Source organism: Bombus impatiens, unplaced genomic scaffold, assembly GCF_000188095.3.
Source record: "Bombus impatiens unplaced genomic scaffold, BIMP_2.2 scf_1283, whole genome shotgun sequence".
Taxonomy (NCBI): Eukaryota; Metazoa; Arthropoda; class Insecta; order Hymenoptera; family Apidae; genus Bombus; species Bombus impatiens.
In genome coordinates, this window is record NT_177702.1 from 87,714 (window position 1) to 102,003 (window position 14,290).

A 14,290-nucleotide genomic window follows, 5' to 3' on the forward strand; every position below is an offset into this window, starting at 1 on the left:
CTCATGCCTGGAGTCGTTGAGCAGTTGGCCATGGTGAATGTAAACAGAAGTGAACTTGGCAGTGTCGATAATATTCCCCAGTGAGGGTCGTCGAGGTTGAAACGACGGAGAAAGTGCAGTCGCGGTCGAGAAGAACGAAAAGAGAGCAGAATAAGGACGGACCGCGAGAGAAAATGGAAGGAAAATGGTAAAATCTGGCGGGAAAAAAGAAACTGAAGACGAAGGGAGAGAATGATGTCTGAACTAACGTGTAACACGGAAGAGAGAGAGAGAGAGAGAGAGAGAGAGAGAGAGAGAGAGAGAGAGAGAGAGAGAGAGAGAGAGAGAGAGAGAGAGAGAGAGAGAGAGAGAGAGAGAGAGAGAGAGGATGTGGGAGAAAAAAAGAAAACCTCCGAGACAGCTATCATGAACACTTAGAGTTCTGGCAGATTTATGAGCACGAGACTGCTCTCTCCATCTCTACGAGTCAGCCTGCCCGTTCGTCGGATAAATCCTGTCGGTCACTCATCCTCGCAGCTCTCTTTATCCATTTTTCTAGACAGCAGCGAATCCTCTTGCGTGACCGTGCTCGCCGTTTTCATTGGGAACGAATGGCGAATGCGGCAAGGAACCGCGAAGAAACGAGTTTGATCATTTAAAAGGAACTCTATCAGCGTTCAACCATATTACTTATTAATAATATTTCTTATAAGGGCCATTTGCCTCGCTGTTGATAAGCTTATTGAAGTTTGATTTATAATTAAGAGCGTTGTGACTGTTTCGCGGCCAACGATCGTTCGACATGCGATAATTTCATGACCACCAATTTAGTCAATTAAATTAACCGTCGCTTCGATAGTCATCGGCCACCATTTAAAGTAGTCTGCTTTGCGTGAATAATCATATTTGCAGCGAGTAGAATAGTTGAATCTACCAGATACGATCGATGGCGATTAAACATAGATAAAATTGATAAAAACTTCCAATCCGTAGAATATTTTTTGCCAATGGGACTGAATTTGTTATGTTTCGATGTTATCTCTGAGGTTGATATACATTTGGTCAGCGTGACAACGTATGAGGAGTATTGGTTTGGTAAGATGGTTTTGTAGAATTATCGCGAAGTTATCGAAGTGCTTTGAATAGAATGTTCCATTCAAGATTTAACGATCCTCGCGTATGATCTTCGAATTTTTTAGCCTCGACCTCGCTCTTTCCTTTTAACGAGCAAAAAGATTTTTATTGTTTTAAGAAAAACTGTGGCATATACCGAGACGAAGAGATCATGCGTACCGAGAACTATTCTTTCGTACTTTCCATAAACCCTAAACCGAAGAAATTTGTTAATAGAGGAAACAGTATTATTAGGTCTAAAGAATAATCATCGTGGTGATCGCATAGCCACCCATAAGCGTTCACGTCATTTTTTCACGGCTTTTCGTTTCGCTACACGGGATGATGATTTAATGAGGCATAGACTGCGAGAAAGTGACTTGAGGAGGCAGCTGAGAGATAAGGTACAGCGAAACAAGTGCGATAAGCCGAAACGAGATAGCGTCGTCGCAGCCAGCCGACGATATCTCAAAGTCAATGTCCTATGAAGGACTGCTGCTACGTTCCGATCCGACAAACCACCGTATATATACTACATACTCTTCTCTGATTACAGGCATTACGGCCACGTGTGTCGCTGCCCGTCGCTGCCCGTCGCTGCCCGTCGCTGCCCGTCGCTGCATTCTCCTTTCTCCTTCCTCCTTCCTCCCGTTCCGACGCATGTTTCTCCGTCTCTGCCTCGTGGAGATATCGATGCCGAAAGCACGATTTCTTATTCGCGCCGATCTGTCTCTATTTTGTATACTTGCCGAATCTCTTGCCTCAACGCGCTTGTTTAGGACCATGGAATCTGCCTTTTTGTTATTTTGGCCTGTTAAAGGGGATTGATTTGCGGATTCTTGGTTGATTCATGTTTCTTAGACAAATATGCAGATGTCGTCATAAAATACTTTCATTCCGCAAACGTGGCTTTCGACAAATTTTACGCGGTGCTTACATTAATACGAAACTCGCTATGATAAAAAACAAAACGTCGTATCTAGAATCACGATAAGAACAACGAAACCTGACGCTGACCTTAAAATTCAGGCGGCGCGGCGAATGGAACTTGGAAAGAGGATCATCGTGATTATTTTATTCTTTGTATTTTCATTGATTCGTTAGATAATATGTCAAGCCAGTCGTATAAGATCAAGAGATTTCAGAATAAAATTATATGAAAATTCACGTTTCGCAACAAGAATATGTAATATTTATCAACTATTTCCACAGACACTGTTGTCTTCACAAAATAATCACTTTTACGTAAAGGATTAATTATCTTTATCTCAGATATTTGATCTATAGATATACGTATAAAAGATATACATATTCGTTCTAATTACAAACTTTCAAGTACTCGAGCGATGCACGATAAGTCTCCGATATTTCGTTTCTTTCTACTTGCAGACTTTCACACATGATATAATTGACACAAATAGCGTTGAAAATATAAACTTCAAACGTCATTCGTCGCTTCTTGCTTTTTCATATAATAACTAATAACGTAGTTACTAGAAAATAAAATATGTATATGGGTGGTGGATTGTACAAAAGTGCGTAGTATTATTCGACAGTGATATAGTCCGTACACTTTTTCATTTAATTTATGTATTATGTAACAGGCTTTAGATATGGAAGACGACATGCTAATATTGCTATATACTTTGTAGCTACTACTAGACAAATGAATAGCTATATAATATATGTAATTTTATCGGTATTTTTTTAAAAACTATCTCTACACGGGACTGACATTTCAATAAAAGTCACACGTAATCGACTGTATTTCAACTCTTTACCTGAAAAAGACAAATTGTTGCTCACGCCATTTATCAGAAAGAATTGGTTAAAAGACAATTGGTTCTCTCAAGAATTATTTACAAAATTTGAACATCCAACAGCATACATCAATAGTAATTTGTAGTTATTGAGATTATAAACGAACTGACTACCATTTTTCGTAATTGTCAGTTAAACTTAAGCGTGAAAACAAAAATAATTAAATTTTAAAGAAAAGTAACATTTATTAATCGTAAACGAACTAGCTATGAATGCTAAATGCTGAAAAATACTAAATAAAATATAAAATCAACTATGATTCCTGACAACTGTCGGCTAAACATGAGAACAAAGATCATTGCGTGTTTGAAACTAACGAATATTTATTCCTTGTATAAACAAACTAGTGATCAACCTCACGTTCTTTATTGTAAACTTTTTTGTTGCAAAAATGTTCAAGCGAATTATTATTCAATTCTGAAAGGGAGAGTCCAATGCCAACGTTATATTTACGTTACATCAAATAAAATTTAATAAAAGTAACAGAATTGGGATAGAATACGAACCAGGGGACTAAATATCAGACTTGCTGCGACAGATGATTGTCAACGAATCCACAATTTTAGCTAACCAAAAATGGCCACCTGTAATAGTAATAAAAAAGAGAGGGATATAAAGATAGGGTACATGGGTCATATGTTACCGTGTAAGTGAAAGCGACATAGGGGACCCTTCTGTCCTTGTCTAATCAGCCATGCATACTGACGCCGCTCGTTGATCGGCGTTACAATTCCATATTTACTGTACGGATGTGCATGCGTTATTAGACAAGGATAGAAGGGGCCTCTATTCGCTAACGTTCGCTTTCGATTCTTATATCGCTTTTTCAGCTCGCTCACGCACTCTATCGTTAGATCTCTGTAATTGCAAAACGTAAGAGGTGCATTAACTTCGCTTGATTATTTTTTACTTAATTCGCGTGATTTCTTTTTTAATACCATAGATATCGTTGTTTTTTTTTTCTTTTTTTGGAAATAATTTCACGGGCAGGGGATTGAAATGTAAAAGTGGAGACAAAGATTGTAAATGTTCTTCGTCGATAGAATGAAGTCGATTAAAGTAAAAATAAATGTGAATGATAAATAGGACTATTGTATAATATATTTTTTTAGTTTTTTTTAATCTGAATTTAATAGATTTTAATATGTAGAATCCAAAAATACAATTGTTCAGTTTAGGAATCTAGCGGTTCAAGGATTATGCGTGTGTAAAACTGAGCATTTTTATCGTATTTTACAGGTTAGTATGACGCCATATTGCTTCTATTCGTAATTCGACTGATCCGCACAGATGAGCATTGAACTACTATCTTCGCTGAATATTCATTTATATAAGCGTAACCGGCAACCTTTAGCCAAAACTAATTCAGTACTCATGATTCAAAATCCCGTCGTAAAATGGCCGACATCCACGTGCATTCGTTAGAGCCAGTGACTCTACTCATTGAACGAATCGTGAATAAAAACCAACAGGGTGTCAAAGTTGAAGCTGTCAACGCTGAAATCGCTTAACTTTACATAGTTGTCATTTTTGAACTACGGGATTCCTAAAGTTTTAAAACTTACATTTTTCGATTCTACGCATAGAAAACCATTAAATAGAAATTAGGAAAGGTCACAATTTTGTGTCCGTTAAACCGAAGTTCAGCCTATACGTAAAAAGGGAAAATTAGCGAATTCTTTTAAATTTACGTACTGAACATGAGAATGGTAGATTAAATTTTGTAGTTGTAACATGCCAGGACACTGAGAATTTCATGTAAAAATGGTAATTTTTGAATATAGATAAATTAAATTGATAATTCTTCATAATTTGTCCATGAAGTTACAGTTATTATCTATCTCTGATATGTAAATATAATACGATTTAATGTTTTTAAAGTGTTAAAAAGTGAGTGATTGGAAGAGGAGAAAGAAATGCCCACTTCTGTGGAATCTCCATATATGTATATAAAATATATGTATCTCCATATATGTATCTCCATATATGTATATAAAACAATAATAACCAATAAATTTTATGATTATTTTATCAACGTTTACACTTTTTTAAAACATTCTTTTTCTAATTGACTAGACAGAGGAAGAGAGAGAGAGAGAGAGAGAGAGAGGGGGGGGAGAGTACCATATTTTCATAGATTTCGAAGAACTTTTACAATTAATAAAATTTGTTCTTGTAACTTGTGATAAATTGTTTGTCTTGTTAGTAACAGTTATATCATTATAAAGCGAAGAGTTTATTTTTCATTACGCTGTATCTAATGAAATGTAATCTTTGAAAACAAGTTTTAGCTAAATACGTATATCTCGATGGACTAATTACACAATCGTCAGTCGATGGCAATGTTCTTAGTAATTCGCAGCATTATAAAACAAACACAGCCGTTAAATATCAAGAATATACTTACAGAGATAAAACCGTTTTGGCGTAAAAATATGTCTCTATACGGATTAGGTAATGTCAACTCTTTTTCTTCGAATACTCAAAGTTCTATATGCGATAACGATGAAAACGCCAGTGTAAATTTACATGTTTGCGAGTTTTATAAAATTTATGAATCAAGTTCAGTCACCTTCGCAATTTTTTTCAACTCACGACCAGACTCACAAGTGCTTGAAATAAGTTTTACGAAAATGTTGTTTTATAAGATTTGTACGATACATATGGTATTTAATAGGTAATTCTAAGAAATTACATTCATCTTTTCAGTTTAATAAATCTAGGTAATCGTAAAACTTGGTGTAACTAAATTTCTTATTGAGAAGGTTTTTCCTTAAGTTTATAATTATATATCGTAACATTTTATAGTATGTTCTCTAGAAATCTATTATATATTATTAGCGTAACTACTAAATAATAATTACAATACGTTTTAACGATAAAATTAGTTAACAAATGTAATTAGCAATAATTTTTACAAATTACTATAGTGATTTTCTTAGGAATAAAACAGATTAATTTACGTACACATGATTGCTATCACACGTAACAATCAGATATTGGATACGTATTAATTAGAAATCAATCCAGCGATCAATAAGAAAGAAAGAAATTCTTATCATCAAACTACACCTACCTACAACTTCCGTCTACGATATTGCTCGATAGGAAAAACAGCCACTTGAAGTACATTGCGTCATGCGATCTGTGAATCTCTCTCGACGGAAGAACTTCGAAAAAGGTTTTCGAGAATTTAGGCTAGGACGATCGAAAGTTTGAACAGATAATTTATCATTCTGCAGTTTCTCTGCTCGATGAGCATGCATGGTGTCGATGATATTTGGTCGATCGAATAAACAGCGAGGCCGTTGACTCTTCATCGGCCATACTTCTCTCCGATCTAATCTTCAATCTCCGATCGAAACAGCACAATCTATCCAGCCATCATAGGAAACTTACGGGCCGGCTACAATCTACAATGTCACGAGCAAAGGTCTATCGAGCGAGTTCCAACCGTCGATAACGGCAACTAACAACAGGCTAATCTATCAAGGACGCTCGACAGTGAAAATTTGGCCTTGAAAAGGCAATACCGTTCACTGGAACCCTGACGGGTTTATTATATCCATAATGGAGTATCGTTGGCGGAATACGTGTACTACTTACGTCCATTCTTGTAGTACTAGACGCTAAGACTGTAAGACGCTGTTCGTGAATATTTAAAAATATTAGAAATGGAACCATTAAATTTCAATTACTGTCTTTTTAAAAGGTAATGTTTGTTAGGAATCACAGAAGAACTAGCTATTGCGAAGCAATAAAGCATCGATCAAGAGGTTTAAAAGTATGGAAATTATTTTTCGAGAGTTTCCATTCTTTTGTTTCAATTGGCATTTAGTAGAGCCGCTTTGATGGATTTTTAATGGAATTTGATAAACCTAACAAAGATACGAACAAAGGTATGTATTTATGGATTTAGTTTGAACTATAAGAAGATCGAAGTTTCTATAATATCGTATTAAGTGACATTATCGATGGTCAAAATTATTGGACTGTAATCGAGTAAAAGTTGATTACGTTGATTTCTAAGCTAAAATTATAAGATAAGATTTAGGGGAATCATTAGATTATTTGGGATGATTACTAGTTGACGTATTATATCGATCAGTTTTAGTAGTTTGACGCACTAAGCTAATTCTTCTTCTAGAAAATGTATCATGTTTCAATAAACAAAATTTTAGACATTCGAATAAAATGATTCAAAATATCTCCGCATTATAAAGAAATACGCGAAAACATCGATGAACAACTTTATCTTTTCCAGAGAAAGATGTTCAAATTTATCATCACGATTTTTTATATCATTTAAGCTACGAAGCCAGACTACACGATGAAGGCTGCCATGAAAGCGCACGTTTTACAAATCAAACTGGCGGAGCATTGACAAGCGTGACACCTATTTTACGAGCGCGGAGACAAGTGCGAGATGCCACCCCTTCATTTTCACGCACACCGAATCTGACCCTGGATCGTATCCCATTACCGCCGGAATCGGTCATCACTGACCCTCCTCCTTCTTCGATCGTACTCTTTCTCTTTTCTTCACCTTGTCGCTCTATCTCTCTCTTGCAGGCCGTTCGGCCGCAATACGCGTCGATCTCCTCGAAGCGGTTTGAGAGTGGAGGGGGGAGAGAGTTCGGGTTAGAAACGGAATCAGGAAGAGAGAGCGTTGCACCGCTCGAGAGGGTACACTGTACTAGTGAACCCGGTATGTGGTTGTCGCGAGTGGAGGTGCGCGTCCCCACCCCTAATTAGGGAGTACAGGGGAAGCAGAAGAGAAGCAGAAGAGAAGCAGAAGAGAAGTAGACGAGAAGCAGAAGGGAAGCAGAGAGAAAGAGAATACGAAGACAGGGGTGCTTCGGCGTCGAGAATGAGATGGGGATAACGAGGCGAAGGAAGGAGAACGAGGAAGGACGAAAGCAACACAAGAGTAACGGAGCTTCTACCCCTTCGCCCCACTCCCGCGTCTCCCCACCAATATACTCATTCACCACAGGCGGGGTATAAAACGGTGTTCCCCACCATCGCATCGATTCTCCCTCCTTCTGCTTGTGCGCTGTCGCCCCTCTAACCCTTTTAAAATTCATCCCTCCGTGCCGTGAAAACGCGTCGGCGAAACGTCGTCGTTACGCTTCCAACTGACGTCGTTTTCTACATACGTCGACGTGCTGACTTGAATGTACGACGTACGAGAACTGTGCAACGGTGGGGCAATCGGTAAGTGGAGGGGATCGAGTAGACAGGGTGGGGCAACGGTTGAATGGTGGGGGAACGCGAATGTACGCCGAGTGGGGTGAAGAAGCACGGGTGGTGGGAAGTAAACGCAAGCAGAGGAGAGCTCGACGACGGCAAGGAGAGGTCATTGACCCTAGCGGCAGGCTGCCGGCTGCTAGAGAGCTACGTCGCTCGCGCGCTGCCCTGGCCTCTCCTCGTCTGTTCCGCGTTTGTTCGTAACCTCGTGTGTGCTGTGCGCGCGTGACAGAGAGAGAAAGAGACCCGTACACTTCTGTCGTCTCTCTCTGCGGTCTCCTCTGTCTCTATCTATTACACACGTGTCTCTCTGCTTCGCTCCCTTGATCCGTCGTTCACACTGGCATATTCTGTCTCTTTCTTTTTCCAACTTGTCTCTCTCGCCACTCCGACCCGTCGTGTCCCTATACCGTGTACCTTCTCTCGCCTCTGTTCGTCGCCGCGATTCCGGCAGGGCGCAAGCAACGCGAGAAACAGAGAGAGAGTGTGCGCGCGTTTCCCTACGACGACGTTGCGTTACGAGCGAGAGATCGCGCCGACTGCGCGAAGAGAGCGCGTGTTCCGCGTTACACATGGCCGCTCCATACCTACTCTCTCTACCTACTCTGTTTTCTTCTTTCGTGCGTGTACCCCCGGTGAACAGCAGAGAGCACACGGTCTGTCGCACGCTCCTCGCGTCGTGGCTTGCTTTCCGGTGCCGCGAGAGAACGACTTATCGCGCGTCGTACGCCGCACGTTTTCGGCACCCGCGTTTCGTCCGATCGGTTTTCGTCCCCCGTTTGCTCGCAAAGAATTCTCTCCCTCGTTAGTGCCATACCACCCGTCCCCGTTATCGTCTCGCTTACTCGCTCCTTCTTCTTTCTTCTTCCCTCTTTGTCCCTCCGAGTCCTTGTTTCCATCTCTGTCATCCACTCGCCGCTTCTCTCTCTCCGCGTGTCTTTTTCCCCGGCTTTTCTGACCGCGCGCGTTCGTTCCCTTCTCCACGAGGGAGGAGAGACGTCTGTCGCGCTTCGAGGCTACACGCGTGCACGCGCGGAGAGTCGGCTTATCGCGGACGAGCGTACCCAACGCTTTCTACGGAGTTCTCTCTGCATCCTCCTATTGCGTGCTCGACTAGAGCAGCGCCTCGGCGACTGACGGCGACTGAAAATGGTGTGTCCACGTACGGGGACAGTATTCGCGGTGTCGTCGATATATTTTGGTGTCGGTGTCTCGTGTCTCGCGTCTTTCGTTTCGTCTCTGATGATCGTGTCTCGAGAGTAAATGATCGGTTAAAATCGTGAACGTGCATTTACCACGGGAATAGTCATTGTATCCCATACGTGAACATTGTTGGGTTAAGTCGATTTCCACCTCGTGACATTTCGATGTGACAGCCGGCAAGAATTACTCGATACTGAAGAAGAACAAACAGAAACAGAAGAAGAAGAAGAAGAAGAAGAAGAAGAAGAAGAGGAAGGAGAAGGTGGTGGAGAAAGAAAAAGAACGGAAAGGAACAGAAAGAGTAGGAGGTGGAGAAGGAGGAAGAGAGCCGCGAGTGCGACGACCGAGCCACAATAGTGTGCGTCGTTTGTTGTTTCGTTGGCCAGTTTTCGGTTTGCAGTTTGCGTTTTTCGTGAATCCACGCAATTTAAGCTCGTCAGCGTGTCAGCTCGAGAGAGAAGCGGCAAATCGGAGCACGAGTCACAGGAAGGGATATACATGCGGTGAACACTTCGAGTGGATACAATCACAGTAGAGAGTTATATATTAGCGCGAGTGTATGAGTATCGTCAGTGTAGTGCTAGTTTTTTTCTGCTACTTGTTTTCCTATAGTCCCTCGATGTAATAATACGCACGTATTCTTAAAAATAGTCTACTTCTCTGGCCGTCGTTGCGGAAGTCGCGGGTGGAGGGCCAGACCGAGAGGAACAGTGGAGAGGAACCCAGTGAATCACCTGTGGTGATATGCAGTAAACGGGAGAGGGGAAAACACGGAGAGACGATATATATTGATTATATATATATATATATATATATATATATATACACACACATTCATTATACATATATATATATATATACACACGCACACACACACATATATATATGTGTGTGTGCGTGCGTGTGTGTGTGTGTCTGTGTGTATACGTATAAAGCCTATATAGAGAACGCGCGAGGGACGAACGAGAAAATACATGCGTTTCGGATCGAAATGAAAGTAGAGAATAGACCGAAAGAAAAGATAAAGGAACAGGAAGAGAAATCTGTCACGTCGTGATCAGCCGGAGAGCGAGAGAGACTCCCGGATATATTCATCATGCATATACACGCATACACACGCATTACATATAAATAGATGCATATATACGTACGACGTTCGTCGCGATACGCATCCGTCGACGTGTTATTCAGTTCCGATCTTCATCTTCCTCGTCTCGTTCATTTTTATTTGTTTCATTTTTCATTCCTCCATTCTTCTTCGTTGAATTCCGAATTTCTATTCATCATTTGACATCGATCTCGATTCGTTTATCCCAGTGTCGATACATCGATCTCGCGCCACACACCTCGGACTCAAAGTACCCATAGTCAATCGGTAGATGAATACTCGATGACAAACGCAATTTCTCGCGAGATAGTCTATTGCTTCGTTGCTCATCGCGAATTTTTCGCGATATTTCATCCTCGATTCATCCCTTATTGAGAGCGTTACTCTCACTCTCTTTTTGCCTCTCTTTCTCTCTCTCTCTCTCTCTTTCTCTCTCGCAAGCGAGCGAGCGAGCGCGTTTCGGTCCATCACAACAACGCACGCTTCTTCGCCTCATCCGCTTCTTTCCAACAATAAGCCGATCTTTATTCCCTCATCAACGGTACACGTGTTTCATCCACTGCACGTGCGCGACCGTGCGCATTCGTTGTGTTGTTTCGAATAGCTCCTTATTCTTTCTCTCTCTTTCTTCGTTCTTTCTGCACACTTCTTCGCTTCTCTTGCCCGTGTTTCACCCTCTTTGCTCGAACAACTTACACTCTTTCGCTTCTTCTCCTCTCTTTCATTCTTGATCCAGTGACGTCGATTCGTCCCAGAAGATCATCGTTGCGAACCTCCTGTCTTGCCTTCGTCTCTCGTCGGCCTCGCAGTACCGGAATCTCCTGGGATCCCTACGAGATTTAAGTATCTCTAAGAACGATCGATTCCATGACGGCAGAAAGTTTTGGTTTAACCTTCGTTTAATTTTTGTTTCGTGGTATTCGAGTTGCAAACGCCTACCGTTTCCTCTTTTATACGCTTTGGGAACACATGCGGTGCGTGTTCGCGCCTTGAACGCACGTTCGAAATTCATAAGTGACACATCGAAGGAATCTCGTATTTGAGTTTCTAGCACCTTCGATCGAAAGAACGGGGAAAACACTCGTAACCGCCGTTGTTTTTCGATTCGTGCGCCGAACGCGATTTCTTTTTAGAAATATGTCTGCCACCGCCAAACGAAACGCGAAATAGTCCATAACGTGGGATTGTCGTCTTTAAGACTGGATTGGCGAAGATCTATCGAATCGTGATTGATAACCAGATCGAGCACTTTTATCGGGTAACGCGTGAATGATCAACGGATTAGATGCTCGGTATGTAACTGGTTCTTACTGAATTTTCCTCTGGCTGATTGACGAATGTGCCTAACGACAGTTTTAGATAGCTGCCGGACGTCTGTTTAGCTGTCTGACGCTGGCTATACCAAGTTGCTCAGATTCTTCGGGCTTCCTCAGTGGGGATTTATCGATTTCCACGACGAAAATAAAGTGGACTGTCTTTCGTAGTCGAACCGTGGTGAACCATTTCTTAAAATTTTATAGAAAGATATTAGCAACTTTGAAATTATAGAATACCTCACCTAAAAGCCGTGGTACCTAATCGACGAATTGTTTGATAATCGTTTCCTGACCATTTTGAAGAAATTCGACAAATCTTATCGGCTTAGATGGTCGTGTGTTTCAGAATTAAATTCTTCTGATCTAAATCGATTCTCTCCTCTTTCATGACAATCGGATATCGACCAAAGGTTCGACTCGAGTGGCTCGATCCAGAAAAACCCGAAGAACTTCCAAACGTACCGCTGCCGCTAAATATAAGCCACGGCGTTTCGTTATTTTAAGAAACATCATCGGGTCGTTCGGTGTATCAGGCAATTCTCTTCCCGTTTCAAAGGCGACGCGTTCGGGTGGAATCGCTGGATTAGAATAGCAGGTCGGACTAATAACTGTTTCTTCTTCTTCTTCTTTCCTTTCTCTTGATCTTGTTTCCGTGCGTCGATTTTCGCGTTCATGATCTTTTTTGATTCTGTAACACTTTGCGAACGGTGCCGCATATGCACGCGAAAGGACGCAGTACGCGTGCGTAATATTCGACACGCGCGTCACGACGCAACGCAGCCCGTTTCTGACCGAGACGCGGTTATAAATAAAACGCGCGTCGTGACCGCGGCACCGCATTACGCTCGGGCCTCTTTCGTGTCGGTATAACAACGTGTCAATGAAAATAGAGACAGCCTGTCTACCTCCGTGTGGAAATCGAGCTCGTTGCACGAATACGTACACCCCTTTCACATCGACGCGCCGCGACGTCGAAAAACATGTTTAGCGCATGATAGTGTCTAGAGTTTTGGTTCATAGGGAAATGAAGGAAATTAAACGGGACATGTTGGTTCTAGGTTAATTGACTATTTGGCAACCGATTTAGGATTATTATTATATAATTGAAACTACAGATGTTTGATAATAAAATTTTGATAATTTAAATTGATTTGATAAAAGGTAGAAGTGATAGAGCTACTGAAACAAGTTAATGTTTTATTCTAGTTAATGGTGAATTATATATATCATTATGACTTTGATTATCTGGATTGAATTTGAAACTTGAATTGGTTAACATTTTCAATATTTAAACAAACTATCAGAAAGTAATCATTGGTTTGATAATTAATTCAATATTTTCTTTTAGTACTCTTATCATGATTCGCTGCAAACGTATTTTTAAACGTTCAAATTTCACTTGAAATTTTGGGCCCGTAATAATGTAATGTAAAGTTTCAAAAGTCCATCAACGATCGAATATCGAACGTCAATTCTTTTCCTATTGTTCAACGAAACATACGGTTTGTAATTGCGCTAATCAGATCGATCGCTCGGTAATCGCGTTAAGTGCGACATCGTAAGCGCTTTAATTATTGGAATTTCCTAGCGTGTGAATTTTGACTATGCAACATATCGTTAACCAGTTCGATCGCCTGTTTCAAGTTTTGCACACATATACCAAGTGACTTAAGAAGATAAAACTCGTCAATTTGTTTATATTATCTTTCAATCGTTTACACATTTTATTCTCTATTTGAATTGATCTCGTACTTGGTACTTAAAAATCATCAGTTACATGATTTATCAATGCTTAAAGTGGAAACTATACAATATTTTAAAAGTAGGTAGATTTTATCAATGACTCATAGTGTCTGATTCATAGTAATATTTGCGAGTTATATTAAAGAACAAAATGTTGAACGATAAAACAGATCTCGTTTTATTTTTACCCATTTATACGCTTTGTTAATTCTCTGTTTCCTAAATTTTCCATAATTTCCTGAAATTTTGGGTTGACTTTTGTCTATATACACTTACTCAAAGATTTCCAACAAATAGAACAAACGGACTCGAGCTTTGCAGTCAGATATATATACTTGCTCACCTAACGGCGATTAACCGAATTGATCTCGTTATCTAGCAATAATTCGAGGCTGTCGTGCACGGTTGGCGGTCTTGTCTCGCGCTACACCGACTGTACCCGATAACGAGTCAATTATCGATCGAACCTTATCGTAACCAAAGCTCGCTGATACTCGATGAGTATGCCGAAGAATGTATAGCTGCCGTTAATTTTCAGATTTCCAAGCAGATACAAATTCATCTATACGAGATTCTTTTACGAAATTTTATCATCTCAGAAAAGTTAATTTCTATTAACATTCTAACGTATCTTTTAAAGAATCATATTGATTTCGATGATAGCCCTTAAAAAGGATCCGACAAATCGATAGGAAGGGGTTTGTATCGTATAGAATTTCTTTTTCAAACCTCATTGGATTTTTCATAGGTCGTTGTG

The 14,290-nt window shown here is 40.5% G+C and overlaps 1 long non-coding RNA gene across 1 annotated transcript in view; it reads left to right on the forward strand.

Annotated features, from left to right (window-relative positions):
• LOC117152375 overlaps positions 1-3,291 on the forward strand; it is an 8,270-nt gene extending 4,979 nt beyond the window's left edge. The window contains exon 3 of the long non-coding RNA XR_004462739.1: positions 1,649-3,291. This is a non-coding gene — a long non-coding RNA (uncharacterized LOC117152375). The remainder of the gene's footprint in view (positions 1-1,648) is intronic.
• Positions 3,292-14,290: the final 10,999 nt, after the last annotated feature.